This window comes from Stegodyphus dumicola, chromosome 5, assembly GCF_044657685.1.
Source record: "Stegodyphus dumicola isolate Sdum_Otavi_A_Nest chromosome 5, ASM4465768v1".
In the NCBI taxonomy this organism is placed as follows: Eukaryota; Metazoa; Arthropoda; class Arachnida; order Araneae; family Eresidae; genus Stegodyphus; species Stegodyphus dumicola.
Window position 1 is genome coordinate 175,941,783 of NC_140772.1, and position 18,379 is coordinate 175,960,161.

At 31.0% G+C, this 18,379-nt stretch overlaps 1 long non-coding RNA gene across 1 annotated transcript in view; it reads left to right on the plus strand.

Moving 5' to 3' along the window:
- Positions 1 to 11,919: 11,919 nt before the first annotated feature.
- LOC118186531 (uncharacterized) overlaps positions 11,920 to 18,379 on the plus strand; it is a 141,239-nt gene continuing 134,779 nt past the window's right edge. The window contains exons 1-2 of the long non-coding RNA XR_004757787.2: positions 11,920 to 12,084; positions 14,497 to 14,641. This is a non-coding gene — a long non-coding RNA (uncharacterized LOC118186531). The remainder of the gene's footprint in view (positions 12,085 to 14,496; positions 14,642 to 18,379) is intronic.

The following is an 18,379-nucleotide window of genomic DNA, read 5'->3' on the forward strand; positions in this document are numbered from 1 at the left end:
CAGTTGAACAACGATTTAAAAATTAACCAAGAGCACAACGAAGTACATATATAAATTATTTTGCTAATCGGTTATGAACTTTTAAGTAGGATATATCCAGAATCTTCAAAATTAGTAATGAAACGTTCAATTTAACACTTGAGATTTTACTAAAGAAGCCTCTGTAATAGTAAAATGTTGGTTAAAAATTGTGCTAACAGAAGGAAAAAATATGCTTTTTTTAAAATATTCGCATGATATGTGATAAAAATGAAAGCATGACCCCGGTTCAGCAATGCAATACAAGGTTTTAAGTAGAAAAGTTTCTAAACTGGGTTTTTTTGTCACGTACGAAAATTAGCAATATATTAGCAGTGGACTAGGAAAAAAAAATTCAAAGATAATACTGTGGTATGAAAATTAATCAAAAAGTATAACATTTTTCTTCGCAATAAGTTATGAATATTTTCGTTTCAGTAGAATGAAGTCAGAAAGTACAAATTTAGTAAAGAAACAAGCGCTGAGTTTCTTATGAATGTCAGATATTTTCTTAGATATGTTTCTAATGAAATTAGTATATAAACTTCTTTTAAGAAAGAAATAGACTTTATGAGAAAAATCTATGACAATGCAATTTTTGGTGACTTAGAGAAAATATTCAAATTCTGTATGATCTGTGTTAAAAGTCTCCATTATCTACTACATTCGAATACATTAGAGAAAAATTATCTATTCCTGTAGTATACTAAGAAAAAAAAAATTCCATTTCTTTTCTTAATTTCTGATTCAGTGTGGTAGTGTTGTTGAAGTTAAATCTTCCAAGCGTGTAAAAAGTTATTAAATCATACAATACAACTATTTAATAAAAATTTGTTCCCAAATCTTTACAAGGACTTGTAAAAGATAAATAAGAAAATTTATGAAAATTCAATGATTTGCAGTGGCCGTAATATTCAAAGTGTTCAAAAGGTTATCGATAAGGTACTTCACAAAAAACAATATATGAAAACACGAACACGTCACAACCATCGGTAAATAACTTTCGTCCAAACTGAAAATTTTTTACTCTAAATTTACTTTGGATGCAGGAAAAGAAACATTAAAGGATTCAAAATGAAGATACTCGTGTAAACTTTCCGAAATGAAATGTACAGTATTTCAGGAAATATTCACTTAACTTCTAACTCATTTGTAATTTTGTTAAATCATATGTAATGAGCGTATGTGAGACACGAAATGCATTCGTATGCGAAAAAATAACAAACATTTAACTATCTGAACAATGAATCAAATTTCATTGGAAATGTAATTTCATGAAAAGTAGTACATGGAAAATCTGTATGGAAAATCTTGAGGATAATTTCTGGTGTGTTTTTTTCGAATAAAAAAAAAATAGTTAAAGGCTCTTAGCTTAGAAATGAACTACTAAATTCGGTCAATTTTCATCAAAAACGCCGTAAGAAGTTCTTCGTACTGGTAAAATATTACTTAAATTCCCTAGCTTTGTGACTTAACTCAGACATTGGCAAGACCAACGGTTGTCTGGTCAATACAAGATAACTATATGTTTAATAGGTTACTTCAAAGCTATGAAAGAAATAACAGTTGGGTAAAATTATGGACATTTTCAAGAAACAAATGTTCTCTTATGTTCTTTTGGTATTATATTTATAAACAAAATGCAAAAATTTAGTAAATACGTAGATAAATCTCAGGAAAAATGGTAAATTAACATGAAATGTTTACTTAAAGTCTATGTAAAGTTGGTGATCGTAATACATTTGAAAAATAGTTCATATACAGTGCATTAAAATTTTGCACCCCATCTATGAATTCATGAAATTCAGCCCAAAAAATCATTTATCACGTTCGCTTGCTTGCAGTATATTCTCTTGTCGTTTTAATCTTTTTGCTTTTGAGTTGTATTATTTCTGAAATTGTACTATTTCTGAATCTGAAGCTTTAAAACACAAAATCACTCTGATTTATCAACTTAGGTCTAAATGTAAAGTACAGTCAACCAAATGGAAGATTTTAGCATAAGTAAATGTACTACAGACAAAATAAAATTAAAAATTCATCATTATTTTTCGTGCTCTGTTCATGAAACTAGTCCTGACTTAAACCATTTGGAACATTTTCAGAAAAAATATTCATTTCTTGTTCATGTTTTTGCATACTAATTTTGTTTGAAATATGGGATTTTCTTATTCCATTTTATATTTCACTGTTAAAGTCTGGCTTGGGAAAATTGTTTTCCTTGGAAATGGCATACTTGTCCTATATATCTGTGACTGTTCTAATAAATTACATTATTAACATGTGAAAATCCCTAGTTATACAGGAATTATCTTGAATGTTTCCTTAATCTGAAATGCAAAATGTAACCCATGTGCAAAAAATAGAGCAAGTTTATCTTAAAAAAGTTCTCCACGAATACATCTTTTTCTCGGTCCTTACATGCTTTTCTGTATTTATCACTCAAGTTCATTGTGTACCTTTCTTTCATCTAATTTGTGAAGTATTCCTCTTTGAATACTAACATTTGAATTTGTTTAACTGATTTTAAAGTACATGTATATTTTGGTCAATGCGTGGGGAAATGAGGAACTGTGGCCCTGAATGTTCTAAGCATTCCATACTGCATTTTTCTTAAGAGTACAGTTCAGTTAAAAGAGAAATGTGTTTCGTACTTTGTGAAAATTTTATTTACTTATTATGTGTCATGCTTATGATAAATAAAAAATGTTATACATGTGCGCAGGACTGCGTGGTTCCAATGAAAACTGAAGTAATGCTTTTCAAAAAAGTGTGGTCTTTCTTATGACATATTAAAAATGCGTTAAAATTTTTAAAGTTGGTGACTATAGTAGATCATTATATGGACTTTCTGTCATTATTACCTATTTTGTATAATTATTTGTGTGTAGATTTATTTACTATCTATGAGAAGTTAAATGCCAAATAAAGCAGTAAGAGTTAAGCAATGTCAGTTTGAAATTTCTATCTTAAAATTATTTGTGTTAGGTCGTGTTAATTACTATGTTAGATCATTATTTGGAACTCTACTCAATATTTCGTGTAATGTATCATAACTATGTAGGAGTCATTTGTCAGGTATGATAAATTAAATTTCGTTCTCAAAAGGCTGTAAGAGTTCAGTGCTAAATAAATTATTGACAATTTTGCACCCCATCTATGAATTCATGAAATTCAGCCCAAAAAATCATTTATCACGTTCGCTTGCTTGCAGTATATTCTCTTGTCGTTTTAATCTTTTTGCTTTTGAGTTGTATTATTTCTGAAATTGTACTATTTCTGAATCTGAAGCTTTAAAACACAAAATCACTCTGATTTATCAACTTAGGTCTAAATGTAAAGTACAGTCAACCAAATGGAAGATTTTAGCATAAGTAAATGTACTACAGACAAAATAAAATTAAAAATTCATCATTATTTTTCGAAATATGGGTCTTTTTCAGTTAAGTTACAATAAATACGTTAAAAATATTCCAAGTTAACAAATTTTTATATTCCAAGTTGAGAAAAAATCGATAAAGTTTCATTGCCATGGCTGAATATTAATTCCATGTGTATTATAGACATTAAGTTCTCCTTCACAAATGTGACTATAATTCAAATTTAAAATAATACGTTACAATGTGGATATTCTTCTCTGTAGTTAAAATATAATTCAATCTTCTGTACCTTGTTAAGAGAGTTAGGCTGTGATAAGTTGAAATAGAGTAGTGTTTATAAAGTTCTGCGGTAAATGGTGGAATCATATTAAGAATCCGAGTTACGTTTTCACATGAAGGAAAAAATCAAGGTTTCAGTGTATGTTTGGTGATTTAAGTAGGATATGTGCAAGAAAATACAAGATATTTTTGTAAAATATTTCAAAGAGTTAGCAAAATTTGTGTTAGTAGTATAAATGAATCTTACTGAATAAAAGGGAGTGTCCTGAATATATATGTATAAATGTCTGTAGAGTAAAATAAGAAGAAATGAAGTACTATTGGTATGTATCTAAACTTAACTGGGTAGAAATGCTCCATGCATTAGTTTGAGTGGGCTTCATACCATGAAAATTTATTGCTCCTTGTAAGATTTTTTTAAAGTTAGTAAGTCTTCCAATAAAGAAACATGTGTAAGTGTGTATTTATTATGGGGAAAAGGAATCAGAAATACAGCATGAATATGTTTTATAAGTTAAATATAAGGGTAAATGTGTAAATGGAAAGTGTAAAAATTACATTTGTCAGACATAGTTTGGTGAATCCTTTGAATAAATGTAAGATGTGTAAAAGGGAATCAACAAAGTTTTGTATAGTTGGCCAAAAAAGTTAATACAGGCATTAATAGTTAGTACAATGCATTAGAAGGAAAAGTTCTGAGTATCTCCAACTTAGTAGTAAAAAAAGTAAGAAATGTAGTATTCCAGTTAAGCTATATAGAAAGAGCATTGTGTATATTGGCTTAATGTTACAGAAAATATTATCTAGTGAAGTTATATGCATGTAAATTCCAGCTTAAAATTTCAAAGACACAGAAATGTAGGTAAGTTTACTTTTGGAGAAATGGAAATGTAACATCGTATTGTATTTAAAACAAGGGAAAAAAGTTAAGGGTAAAATAAAAATGTAACAAAAAAACATTTGTGTAAACAAAAAACTCAAAAAAGTTAAAATTATGAAACTAAATATTACTTTTGTAAAAAAAAATCAAGTTAAAAATGTAGTAACAACTTTTTTTAAAATAAAAAGCGGAAAGGAAAATTAAATTTGGAAAAATAAATATTTCTTTTGTAAAACCAAAAAAAAAGTTTAAAGAAAAAATTAAAATAAAGTAAAGTAAAAATACGAAAAGGAATAAATTTTGGGGAAAAAAAAAACTTTTGCAAAATTCAATTCGTAAATAAAAATATTACTTTTGTAAAACCAAAAAGAAAGTTAAACAAAAAATTAAAATAAAGTAAAAATACAAAAAGGAAAAAATTTTGGAAAAAAAAAAAAAAACTTTTGCAAAATAAAAAAAGTGAAAAGGAAAAATTCAATTCGTGAAAATAAATATTACTTTTGTAAAACCAAAAAGAAAATTAAATATAAAAAAAAATAAACTTTGCAAGATAAAAAGTAAAAAGAAAATTTAAATTCACTTTTGTTGAAGTTAAAAATAAAATTTATGTTTGGGAAAGGGAAAAAAATAAAATAAAAATTAATAAATTAACTAATAACTTAAAAAAAGTAAGAATGAGATGAAAATTGAAAACAATTAAAAATATCTTAATAATAAAAAATTAAACCGTGGGAAAATCTTACATTTAAAACAGCAATGAATAAAATAACGATTAAGAAGCCAAAAGAAATCCTAGCCGTCGTGTAAAAACAAATGTGTGACGCGGTTTTCATGTCAAAGCGCATGCGCAGACTTTCAGCCTTATGTCATCAATGGTGCAAAAACTCAAAGGAACAAAGGGAGTTTCAAATAACAAGTCTGATAAGAGGACAGGGTAGCCGAGCGGTAAAGCGCTAGACTCCCATCCCAGAGATAGCGAGTTCGAATCCCAGCGGTGGAGTTACTTTTAAAATTCAGGGAAAATAATATTAATTTCCACAAAAATTCACTAAAGATAATAAGTAAAATAATGATGTACTAAATAGTTAATAATTAAAAAGTTAATATTAATGACGTATTAAAAATTAATCAAATAACAAAATAATATTAATCACATGTCAAATAATTAAAAATAATAAATTAAAAGTGATGTCATTCCAAACACGTGGTTCAAGAGTTCGTTGCCACAAAACCTAAAAAATAGTGTCGATACCACAAAAAATAAAAACTTTGAAAAGATCGTTGCCACAGAATCAAAACGAAACTTTGATGATGTCATTCCTTCCATCTACGTCACTTCCGGTTGTCACGTGATTCAAGATGGCGGCGACCACGCCCCTTTTTTGTGACGTCAGTACTATGTTAAATTAAAAATTAATTAAAAGAAATTGATAATTAAAAATATTAAATCATTAAAAAATAAGAACGAATTAAATAAATTGTCATTCCAAACACGTGGTGTAAGAGCTCGTTGCCACAAAAAATAAAAAAATAATCGTTGCCACACCATAAAAACGAAACTTCCAAAAAACTTAAATTCTGAAATTTCCATTCACTCCTACTTCCACTTTCAAACAAACACTTCCACTTCGAAACCACTCAACTCCACTCGTCAACATGGCGGCACTTCCGGTCACGTAATCCAAGCCACGCCCCTTTTCTGTGACGTCACTTCCGTAGCACGAGTACCTGCGGTTACTACTGAGGGCACACGGTACTTCAAAACTTTTGACAAATCCTGCCTGGGAGTAATTTAAAAACTGCATTTGAAAAAGTAAACATCGTAAATGAGTCTTAATTTAAACTTTTTGTATTGTTGCTTGCCATGCATGCATGTAGTCCATCTACCATTCGAGTGAAATTTATAAGAAAGAAGTGCTATTAGATCTGTTATCTGAAACTTTACGTTTACACGTGACAATATGCACAACATTGATAAAGAAGTCATTTATGCTCAAAGAACAAGTAATTTTTTTTTATTAAATAAGTAAATCCTCATTTATTCATATATTGGATGAGTCTACAGATATTTTATGTTATCATTGATGCTTATGTATATGCTTTAACGAAACAGAAAACAGCGACACGGTTTTTAGGATTTGTTGAAACTGCAGAGACTACTTACTGCTAATGCATTTAATATCCATGCACAAGATTTTTTTCCAGAAAAATGGTGCTAATTTAGGAAATTGTTGTGTTTTTAAAAATGATGGAGCATCTAATCTATGTGGAGTAAATCATTCATCTTTTACATTTATGAATGAAAATATCTCCAACTTAAATTATACTTACTAAACTGCTGTTAATTAAATGCATCCGCTACTCCTTGCTACTTAGCTACCTCAAATGCCCTCGAAGAATTATCATCTAATCTAGATTATACGATTATCGAAACTTATAACTGGTTTCACCGCTCTACTAAGAAAGGAATCTTATATGGATTTATGCAAGAAAGTAAATGATAGAAAGGACTGCTGATTCCTCTCTCTGCACATATGTGGCTAGCAATGAACAAAAAGAGTTCTTGATCACTGGAAAATACTTTAAAACTTTATTTTCATATTTCTTCTTCAACATGTGAGAAATATAAAGCTAGCTCCACAAAATGTATACGGATCCTACAAATGAGCTGTATTTGTCATTCATAGCTTCTATTTGATCAGACTTTAAAAATTTACCTTTTCAAAGTGATCGTGCTGATCCCTGTAAATTCCCCACAAATCTTGAAGATTTTACACATTTTGGCTCACGATAATTTATCCTAAATATATAAATCTCGCCATTATCTGTGTGTCTATTTATTTATAGACAGAAAATATTGACTTCGGTTTTCGGTTACAGAAAACATTGACTTCGATTGATTTTAATCTCGTATGATAAATAAAACTAATGAATTTCAACGGAATCTCAAAATATTATTTACTCGTAGAAAAGATGATATGAATTCTTAAGAAGTGCATGCAGAGATTTTTTTTTTTAAGCTCATTCCCTCAAATGACACAGCATTAAAAAAAGTTGAGAAATTTTCACCCACTAAATGCCTCAGTCGAGCTCGTCGTCTCTTTTCTGATCTTCCCTTGGAATTTGAGAATCACTCTAGATTAAATATAATTGAAAGTCAGAGGAGACAACTACTCAGTAATGACTTATCAGGTATTTTCTCCCTCCTTCCAGCTTGCCTTCGTGGTGTAACGGTAGCACATTCGGCGCGTATGCGAGAGGTCCAGGGTTCGAGTCCCGGCGAGGGCATTGCACATTTTTCACCTCTCCTGTTTCAAAATAACTTAATACCTCTACAATGGCGCCCGAACTAAAAGGTGGTGGACAATAATTCGTCCCCACCAGGATTTGGTGATAAGGTCCTCTGATCCCAGTCATCATTTAAAAGGGGAAGTGTATAAGGTATTTTCATATTCCTTTTCCAGCATACCTTAGTGGTATATTATAGCATAGTATATTATATAATCGGCGCGTATTCGAGAGGTCCAGGTTCGGGTCCCGGCGAGGGCACTGCTCATTTTTTATGTCTCCCGCTTTAAAATAATCTAATGACTCTACAGATGTTTTTCTTTTTCGAATTCTAAATGGTTTTTCGTTATTTGTTCCAAGATTTTAAAATTAAAGATGTTCTTAGAAGTCTTGTTTAAAAGGATGTTGCTACATTTGTTTTAAAACTTTACAGAATACCGATAAACAATGCGACTACAAAAGGGTATTTTTAAGAATCACTTCGGCCCAAACCAAAGTTTGAAACAGAATGTGTTTGGGACTGCTAGATTCCCTACTTCGAATAAAAATATTGGAAGAAGAATAATATGCTATGATGGCTTTTTACTTGAATGATGTGTGTGTGTTATTATGGCAAAGCCTCGAGGGCTATCTGCCTAACAGGAGGGATGCCTTCGTGGAGGACTTTCTAAGGGAAACTGGCTCGTATACATGTTACACATGGAGAAAACCATGAAAACGCCCATGCAGCCAGCCCGTTCGCAGGATTCGAACCTCGGACAGAACTACCAGTGTTCGGCGACTTTACCGCTCGGCCGCTGGTGGGCTTACTTGAATGATGAAGTGCTATAAAATGCAATTTTCTTTTAAATAATTGTAAAATAAAAAATGCGCGTTATGTAACAGGAATTTTTTTTTCTTCTGACCAATAGTATATTAATTAAGTATGTTATAAAATTATATTCTGTAATATATATTATTTTATTTCAAGTACTTACCGATTTATTCTAAAATAAAGAAAAACGTTATCAGAATTAATCATACAGATTAAACAATACAAAATAATACAATGTGAAAAATTAATTTTTCAATGTTATTAAATCCCGTATCTCTACAGTACAACAGAATATGATTACACTATGCAACTACTTCGATGCAACTACTTTGAAAATGGTCTGCATTTATAAGAACCTAAATTAATATTATCTCTGTAAAACGAGAATCAAGATTAATTGAAAATCAAGAAACAGAAAATCAAGAATAGAAAATCAAGATTAATTGGAATCATAAGTGATTATTTTAAAGAGTATTCTTTGCGTTTGTTCCATAGTACGAGTATATAGTATTTAAAATACTGCTTTATTGGTTTCTGAATGAAATATTTTTAGAAGTGATATATACTGTCTAAGCAAAACAGTGTTAAAACTTCAGAAGTTATGACATGACTATCTGTTTATAACTAGAGTAACTATCTCATTGTATTTACAAAATTCCGAGACATCATTGTTTACACTTTTTTCCCTCTATTAAAATTCTGTAAGAAATTCAATATTAAATTAATGACAATCTTTATTTATTTATTTGGATATCTTAGTAATTTTCCTGCTTTCTATGCTAAAAATTTCTACTTAGGTAAAGACGGTAATACTATATATATAAGTAATAAATTCTGTGTAGATACTTAATTCTTTATTGTATATAGGAAATTACAGAGCTGCGTAGATTGCATAACAGAGAAGAAAAACTTTCAGACGTGGCAGGTGATTTCAACACATAAGTTAATTTCTGATAATTAATTCTTAGGACACATACTCTTGTTTACACATCTTTATGGATGCGATATGCAACGCCCCCCAAAAAATTGAATATATTTAGGCAATAAACGAAGTGGAATGACAAACGATGCGTGTCTTAGCGAGCAGCGAGCGAAGCAGGGATGAAAGAGATGCACAAGCGTAGAAGCGATATTTACAGTAAAAAGTTTCTTTAATCTGATTAGATGACAATCATCCACATTGCAGCAGGATTATATAAGAAACATGAAACATGTTGATTTGGAAAGACGCAGCTCAGAAAGTTATTATAAACAATAATATAAACATTTTTTTTTTTTTTTTTTTCTTTTAGAACAGAAAGGAGAGAGAGCTAGATTAAAATGAGGAATGAAGAGAACTATTGCCAAACTAAAGTTATGTATAGATATAAAGATAATATATATAATTTCAAAAATTAATAGTAAAAATATTGTAAATATTGTGCTCAAGTTGTTTGCTTTTTGTATAAAAGACAATTTAAAATTTTTTCATGGATAAAAATTGTGTTATTGATAGATAGGCCAATTCCGTACAAACAGTAGTAATTAAGGGGAAAATATTGCAAAGGAGTGTAAGGCAGAATTGCGCACCTGAATACTAATATTGATGACTTCATTGCTCTACAAATTTTGTTTTTACATCAATTTTCCCCTCTCATTCTATGATTATAACGAATCGATTTATATCCTGCACGCCATATATTAGGCATTCCAAAAGAAAAAGAAATTAAATTCATTCTCCTAATAAAATATTTTAATCTCTCTAATTAAAATATTGCTAAGAACTAAACAATAAAGATGACTTAAAAATCAAAGTGACGTCAGTTTTCTAAATAACAACACGAAGAAACTTAACAGTTAAAAACAGAGCTTTTGTTTTATAAATATTATTTGTTTATCAGAATCTTATAAAGTAAGTCCATCAAGAATGTGTCTTAGCTTGAATGAAGATGTGTCTTAGTTTGTGTCTTAGTGAACCGAAATTTCACCAAAAAGTATTAAAAATTAAAATAAAGCAAAAAAAAAAAAAAAAAAAAAAAAAAAAAAAAACGTGAATTAAAAAAAATAAACTGTCAACTCATATAAAATAGCGTATAAGCGGTAATAATCCAAACATGAGAAAGCACTTAGCATCTATTATATGAATAATATAATTAAAATACGAAAATCTAAATTGACAGAAGAAATAGATATTTAAGCAATGGAAAATTAGCAATATAATTTTAAAATTTTCGTCAAAACTAAGATAGTATATTATTAAAATAACTAAAAATTAAATTACACAGTGCTTAAATTATTGAACCAATGGAAAGTAAACTTGTAATGATGTCAATGGTCATGTGAACCTGCGTAACTATGACATCACAAAAATCATGTATCTCTGATGTCATGTACAACTTTTTGCTATTTTAAGATTCTTCTCCCTCTTTAGCTAAAAATTTCTGGCAACACTTGCTTAGTAAAGCGAATTAAAACTTGCGCTAGTGATAGTTTCGCAGGTCTAACTTCACCTTCTTAAGAATTCTGTTTCCACAATTCCTCTCTCCGTGTTTTTCAAAATTCTTCCTGTTCCCACGAAATTGGACAGTGCAGTCCTCCTCCCGCAGATGTCATGATGAGTCATTAAGAAGAGCTGGGCAGTTTCATTGTGAATAAGTTAGTCTTCCTTAGAATGAAGATGTGTCTTAGTTTAGGCTCCTCTTGAAATCTTTAGTTTTCATTCTATTTGTAATTCTGCTACAGTATTAGCTGTTATTTTCACATCTTATGTTAATAAATATGGTTGTTTTAGACATTATTGAAACTAAAAGGAAAAACAAATAATAAACCTTTAGCCCTTTATAAAGGTTATCAATATCGAGTTCGGAATACACATAAGGAAAACGTAGTTTATGGGATTTACATAAATGAAAGAATTAAAAGCTGCAAAAGCGAGACCATAGCAGAAGTAGTTTAAAAAAAAAAAGTCATTTTAGAACTTCGTTTTAGAACGAATATTTATTCTGAAAGATTTTATTATATCTCACCTTTATGCAGAATTTCGGAAGAATATTATTTTTTACTTGAGGAAATGATCTTTTAGTTCATTGCCAAAATCATCGCAGAGTTTGAACATCTCTCTCTTTCCTTTTAAATACAATATTAACTTCATTCATCCAAATATCTGAGATAGTAGATATTTTTCAATTATTTCTTTTAAAAAATTCTTTTTTTTTTTTTTATTTTTTTATTTTTTTTATTTTTTTTTTATTTTTTATTTTATTTTTATTTATTTTTTTTATTATTTTTTTTAATCTAAAATTTTTTTTGCTTTCCTATATTTCGGGAGAAGTCAGTGTCCAGTCAGCCCCCTCCGAGGTAATGAAGATTGATGATTTCGCGGAAACAGGAACGTTTTTGACAACCGTGAAAACAGGAATCGCAGAAACACGAAGACGCCTTAAGAAGTAAGTGAAGATGGAATTAAAATTTAATTGGAAGAGAGAACTATCAATTTACTGCAATGCAATAAAATTTTGCTTAAACCAACCACTACTAAACGAAGTTTTTTATCACCTGAAAAATGTACGAGCAATGCTTTGTTTTTCTTATAAATCATTCTACTATTTTACTTTGAAAAAGTTTATTGTTCTCGTTATCGAAAAATTCGCATCCAACATAGATAGATATTGTTTACAAGTGACGCTGAATAAGCTATTTCATTTATCTTCGATAGTATAAAAGTGCGTTACTGAATACAGGGTTAATTAGAGTAAAACACATCTCTTATACGTCTTTCTTTCTCAGCATTTGTATAGAGTAAAATAAAGAGATGATCATTACTTTTTTTCTGTTTCGTCCTTCTATCTACAAATTTTAAACTCTGGGGAAAGAAAGAAATATTTTAAGGGGGGAAAGCAAATGTAGAAGAATAATTCAAGGGCAAAAACAACATGTAACAGCAGTTATGCATCGTATAAAAGAATTATTTTACTATTAACTTGAATAGAAATGAATTAAGGTCGGGCTGAAACAGCACACAAGTGTAAAAGACGCCTAAATGAGAAACGTAACTTAAAAAGACATTTTATGCGGATTTCTTAGTAACATTTTGTTGTAAATATTTTATTATACTACGAGTATTACAAGTAAAAATCATTTCTAATCATTTGTAATAGGCTAACCACGAAATTTCTCACTGTAGAGCTTGTGTACCGGAGAATATCAACATTCACCAAATACGTCGGTGAAAGACCGAATATTTCACTACATTCTTGTATATTCGGACCCTTACCGGTGTATGTCGACAATCACAGATATGCTCTGATGAAAGTCGAAAAGAGAGGTCATAAAGTGCCATAATAGTTTAAGTTGTTGCAATAAATAAGATTTGAATCACATAATTTAGTAAGTTTTTTATTACTGTTATTTTATTTTCTCATTTAGAACGTACTGTATAATTAAGTAAGTTTTTAACTTCTATTGTTTTCCTTTCTCATTTTGAATGTATTGTGTGTTTTAGGTTCTCATGTTCTTAAGTTCTTATTTTAAGTCTCAAGTGCGTTTATTCGCGACTGAATTACGGAGAAGAAAATATAATATTGTTATATGTTCAACATTCACCATTAGTACATGGTGAATGTCGACATTCACCGGTGTAAGTCAGAAATAAGAGTATTTGGAAAATATTTCGGACATAACACCAAGAGACTAAGGGAATGTTGACATTCACCGGTGAAAGTCGACATTCTCCAGATTTCGGTGTTTCACCGTAACATATATACTGTATTATCAACTGCGTTAATAATTTATGACGAAATTTTATAGAAACTTTAGAATGCAGCTTCTTTATACCTTTCTTTTGCTCTTTCCCATTCTCATTTTTTATTCTAATAGTAACATGCTTTTAAAAATATTTTGATAGTTTACTTTTTATATGCAAAAGCAACAGAAACAAAGGCCGTAACTTTTAGATTCTTTTCAAATTGAGAGCTTCTTTTATAGTATTATTTAATATTGTTCTAGACTGAAGAATAGTTAACAGTATAGGTATTACTTTTGTATGGGAAAAAAAATAGAAATGTTTTTATGCGTTTTAATATTTAAACTTTTTTTTAAATAAATTTCTTTGGACTCCGAGGGAATCGTATTTTCTGATAACGTATAAAACACGTCCTAGCAAAATAAAATCAGGAAACATGATTTTGCATCTGAAATTGGCAGAAAGAATCTAGAAGTACTTATCTGCAAGAGATGTCGTTGCTGGAAACGAAAGATCTTTAATTTACCCTCTATGAGTCCTTCTACACAGCCGTTTCTCACATATTTGTGTTTATTAAGTTATGAGAAAGTACAATGCAGTTGTCTGTCGGAAAACGCGCGTAAAGTCAGCCCATACGCTGAAATTAAACGGTCTTATCCTCAGCTACTGGCAATTGTTTCTCAATGTTACAATTCGGGAAAGGTCAAGATCTTAAATTTATCTTCTAGATCAAAGCAAATTCTTAATGATTAATAAATTCCCCGATTTAAAAGCAATAAACGCCGTTTCTTAACAATTCAAATGTTTATTTTCTTTTTAAAATGCATGTAATTGTAAAATGCACTTAATTTATAATGAACATTCTCAGCTTTGTTGTAATTGATAAAACATGTTTCTGAACCCATATATTAAATAACTGGTGCAAAAAAATTCTTCATTTATTTTTCTTTCCATACCTGGAAATTTTTCGTTAAGGCGTTAAATTGTGATGTGAAGTTTTCAGTTTCTAGACTTATTTCAATTTATTTTTAAGATTTTTAAGTCTGCAGTCTGAAAATTTATTTTAAAAATCATTTTTAGTTTTTAAATATTTTTTCAAATCGTTTTTTAATCTTAGTTGTGCTCAGAAATTCCTTTTCAAGCTGTGTAGAGGTTTGCTGAAGGAGGAAACAAAAAGTATGCAAGATCATCGCTGGGATTCAAACTCCGAACTTGCCGATGTCCAACCGGACGTACTTCCAGTTACACTATGAAGTTATGCGGTAAGAATAGAGAAAATATCTTTTCTAGTAGAGATAGCACAAATATTCATTTCCAATTTGGGTCTGTTTATTTACGAATTAGGTTAGGGATGTGTTCTGCCCCCCAAAAAAAGATTTTTTTATAATTTTATTTATTTACCTTTCTTAATTCATAAGTAATTGTACACTAATGCTCAGAATATAGATAGAGCGTTTCGATGGATTCCAGCCCATTTGAGTATCGAAGGTTCTCATTTCGTCCGGGAATGGTTTTCTGCTCATCCCTGGCCGAAATTCTCGATATCTGAATTAAATTGGACTGAATATGTATATAGACGTTCTTTGCCCCAGCTGTCACATTCTCAATAGTAAGGCAAAGAACATCTATACATATTCTTTGACTAAGGACTAAGAATGAGGCATCTGAGGGGCATGAAGATCGTGCCTAATGGCACCAGGGTATAATGGGAGTGTATGCACTGCCGGAACACACAGCTAGACGCTGGACTCCAGGCGTCTCTTGGTCTGTCCCAAAGAATATGTAGACTTTCTTTGCCTTCATAGACTTTCTTTGCCTGTCCTGCTGTCGCAGCGACCATCAAAGAATATCTTAGACCATCAAAGTATCTCCTTAGAGATTTTTTGGCGACCATCTTCCAAACTGACAATGATTGGACCAGAGATATTCTTTTCACGGACAGAGTCGAGGACGTGGCCAGGGCAGTGCTTCATGACTTTGGCTCTATTTTACTTCCTGTCCCTATTCCGTCCTATCTCTCTCTCTCTCTCTCTCTCTCTTTAGCACTTACCGGGGACACGGCAACAAGAATAAAAGAACGTACGTATTACTTACAACCTGAAGGTAATCAAGCAATAATTAACATTAAAACTTGCGAGTACACATGCTACATTTATTGTGTTGAATTCTCCATTTCCTTCATAAAGTCTTCCTGTATACGTAAAGTTCTGTTTTTTTTAACCTTAATCTCTCTACATCATTTAACAAAATGGCTAATACAACGAAACACGAGTAACCCCGTTCTAGATTCAATTATTACCTAATTCTCCTTAGTTACATCTGTCGAGGGCCGATAAATAATTATCTGCTAATTCAGGGTTTCTTAAACTCTGGGTCGCGGGACCTGCAGCAAGGTTCGCCAAAAATTTTAGCAATTTTCATATTTCTTTAACTTATTATAATAATTTTACAATTACCAAAGATTTTTACACAATGTATCTGAAAATAGATAAAGACAAGACAATACAGACAAAGAAAAAACGTAAATGTTTCGACGCATTCTTTTTATAATATAAACGTTCATTTTACTTGCTTGGCACATGACGTTGTCATTTTGTCTGTTACTTATTTAAAATTTTCACATTGTTCTATGTCTTAAAATTAAAAATTAAAGTTAATGACTGTCAATTTTTCACATGTACTGTAATAGTATATTACAGTACATGTGAAAAAATTGACAGTTTCACTCACGCGTGTGTCGGATTTGCGCAATTCTTATGCGGTTCCACAAAATTTTTGTAAATATTATGAGGTCCTGGGGGTCGCGAAAAAAATCTAAGTGATAAAAAGGGGCCGCGACTGAAAGAAGTTTGAGAAACTCTGTGCTAATTCATATTTTAGATTACGTATAAAGCCTTCCAAGCAGCTTCCGTTGTCTAGCTCTTTGAACTCACCAGTGGCTGATCGGGAAAGTCGCTGAACGCGAATTTTTTGGTAATTCGATATGGGTTTGATTCCTTGAGAATGGGCGAGCTGCATAGGCGTTTTCGTTATTTTCCTAATGTGTAACATGAATAAATCCAATTTCTCTTAAAAAGTCCTCCACAAAACCATCCCCCCTTATACGCAGATAGCCCATGTTATTGCCTTGCTTTAATGAATTAACCTAACTTAATCCTGAATGCTTTGTTAGCAAATTAATTGCTTTTTCCCATTTAAGTGATTTAAATGAAGGATATTCATAAAATTATATGTATTATTTTATAAGGTGTGATTATAATTATAACTGGTTTTAAAACATAATTAGCTAGAATCACACAAAAATGAAGCTCGTTAGTAAAATAACAGCTTGTAACATAGAACCACAAATTCTTCGGCGCTTTAATTGAGGTGCATTATAAGAAAGTGTATTTATTTGTTTGACAAAAGTTTAATTTTCAATTCTGAATACCTAATAAAAGAAGGAGGGCTTTCTTGGGGAAGAAAACATTGTCCAGTTGTCAATGGTCAGTACAGAAACCTGCCTCTTCGACGGGCACTCCTCCTTTGTGGCCCCAAGGGAGCTAGTTCATCTTCATTCATATCATTCCCTTTCAGCGTTCTTCTGTTTATGATGTCCGCAGAGCCAGTGAAAGCGTGCTGTCTGCTCTTGTCAGTCTGCTTCCCTCCCTGTATGAGTTTGCCCTCCTCATCGTTTGTTTGGTTGCTGAGAAATCAGCAGGGAGATTTCCCCCTTTGCTTTTTGTGATCCTCGTCTTGCGACGACGTACAGATCCTAGATAAAATCTTGGCTATAGGTACTAACTTATCTCTAAACGGTATGTTAAGTAAAGTAATATGGTATCTTAAGTTGAGAATTAACGCATTCATTATTCTGCGGTTTGCAAACAAAGATTCCATTTAATTTATGGATTATTAACACTGATTTGTTATAGTGTCACTTACTGATTTCACATTGAGCTATTAGGAATTAAAAGAATGCGCTTTCACTGAAGCATAATCAACATAAGCTAGCAATAATGGAAAGTTACAATGCGGCGTTAAACCTCGATTGGAGACGAAAAGTCTGCTACCTGAAATTTCAGTCTTTATCTTTATGTCCCCCCACCCATTGCCAAATAAAAGATGTCTTTGACTTACAAATGACAGCGAAGTTAACAAGATGTGTTGATCAGAACTATAGCTTTCATCTGAGTGTTAAAAACCGCTCTGCTTTTAAAACAGACACTTCAAAATTTTCTTTGTTTCCTATTAATCATGGAAAATATAGAACATTTAAATGTTCTACCATTACTATGATAGTAATTTGTGTTATTCATTTTAATCATAGTAAATAGGCTTTGAAACTTAACAATAGATTTTAGGATTCTTGCGATATATATATGTCATAATAAGAGCAAATCAAAAGACGGAACACTGTAGATGCGTGATTAGACCCATACTGAAGAAGATTTTGATTGCGTAGTATATGCTAGTAATGCTAACTTGGTAATATCTAAAGAACTTGGCAGTCGAGGCAGTTTTAATTCCGTTTTTATTTGCAACTGATATTTGTGGCCACAATCACTTGGCACTCTAGTCGCGCCTTTCCACAGAAGATTTACATTTTTGATATTGTTGAGATAGAAAGCAAGCCAGCGAAATTACATCTTAGCACAGTAGAGAGCAAAAGCTGAAGTGCGTAGTTATGAAGGATGGAAGCACGACGAAGCGAAAAGTTTTGGTTTACAAAGGCAGTTTCAGTTCCCAATTATTACGTCATCAGAGCTTTGAGGGCCATAGAGTGATCTAGAAATGACGCAATGCAGAGAAGTTATTACGATTTTAGAATAGAGAGGAAGAATTAATGTTTATAGTTTAAACTATAATTTTGATTCATATATTTTTATCTTACATATCCCCCCCTTCAAAAGGAAAAAGGCGTAGCGACAGAGAAGCCTTTTTAAAGAGAAAGAGTTAAAGCACTAGCAAATGTAAAACAAAATAATAATAAATGATAAAATTTTGATTCTATAAAGTAT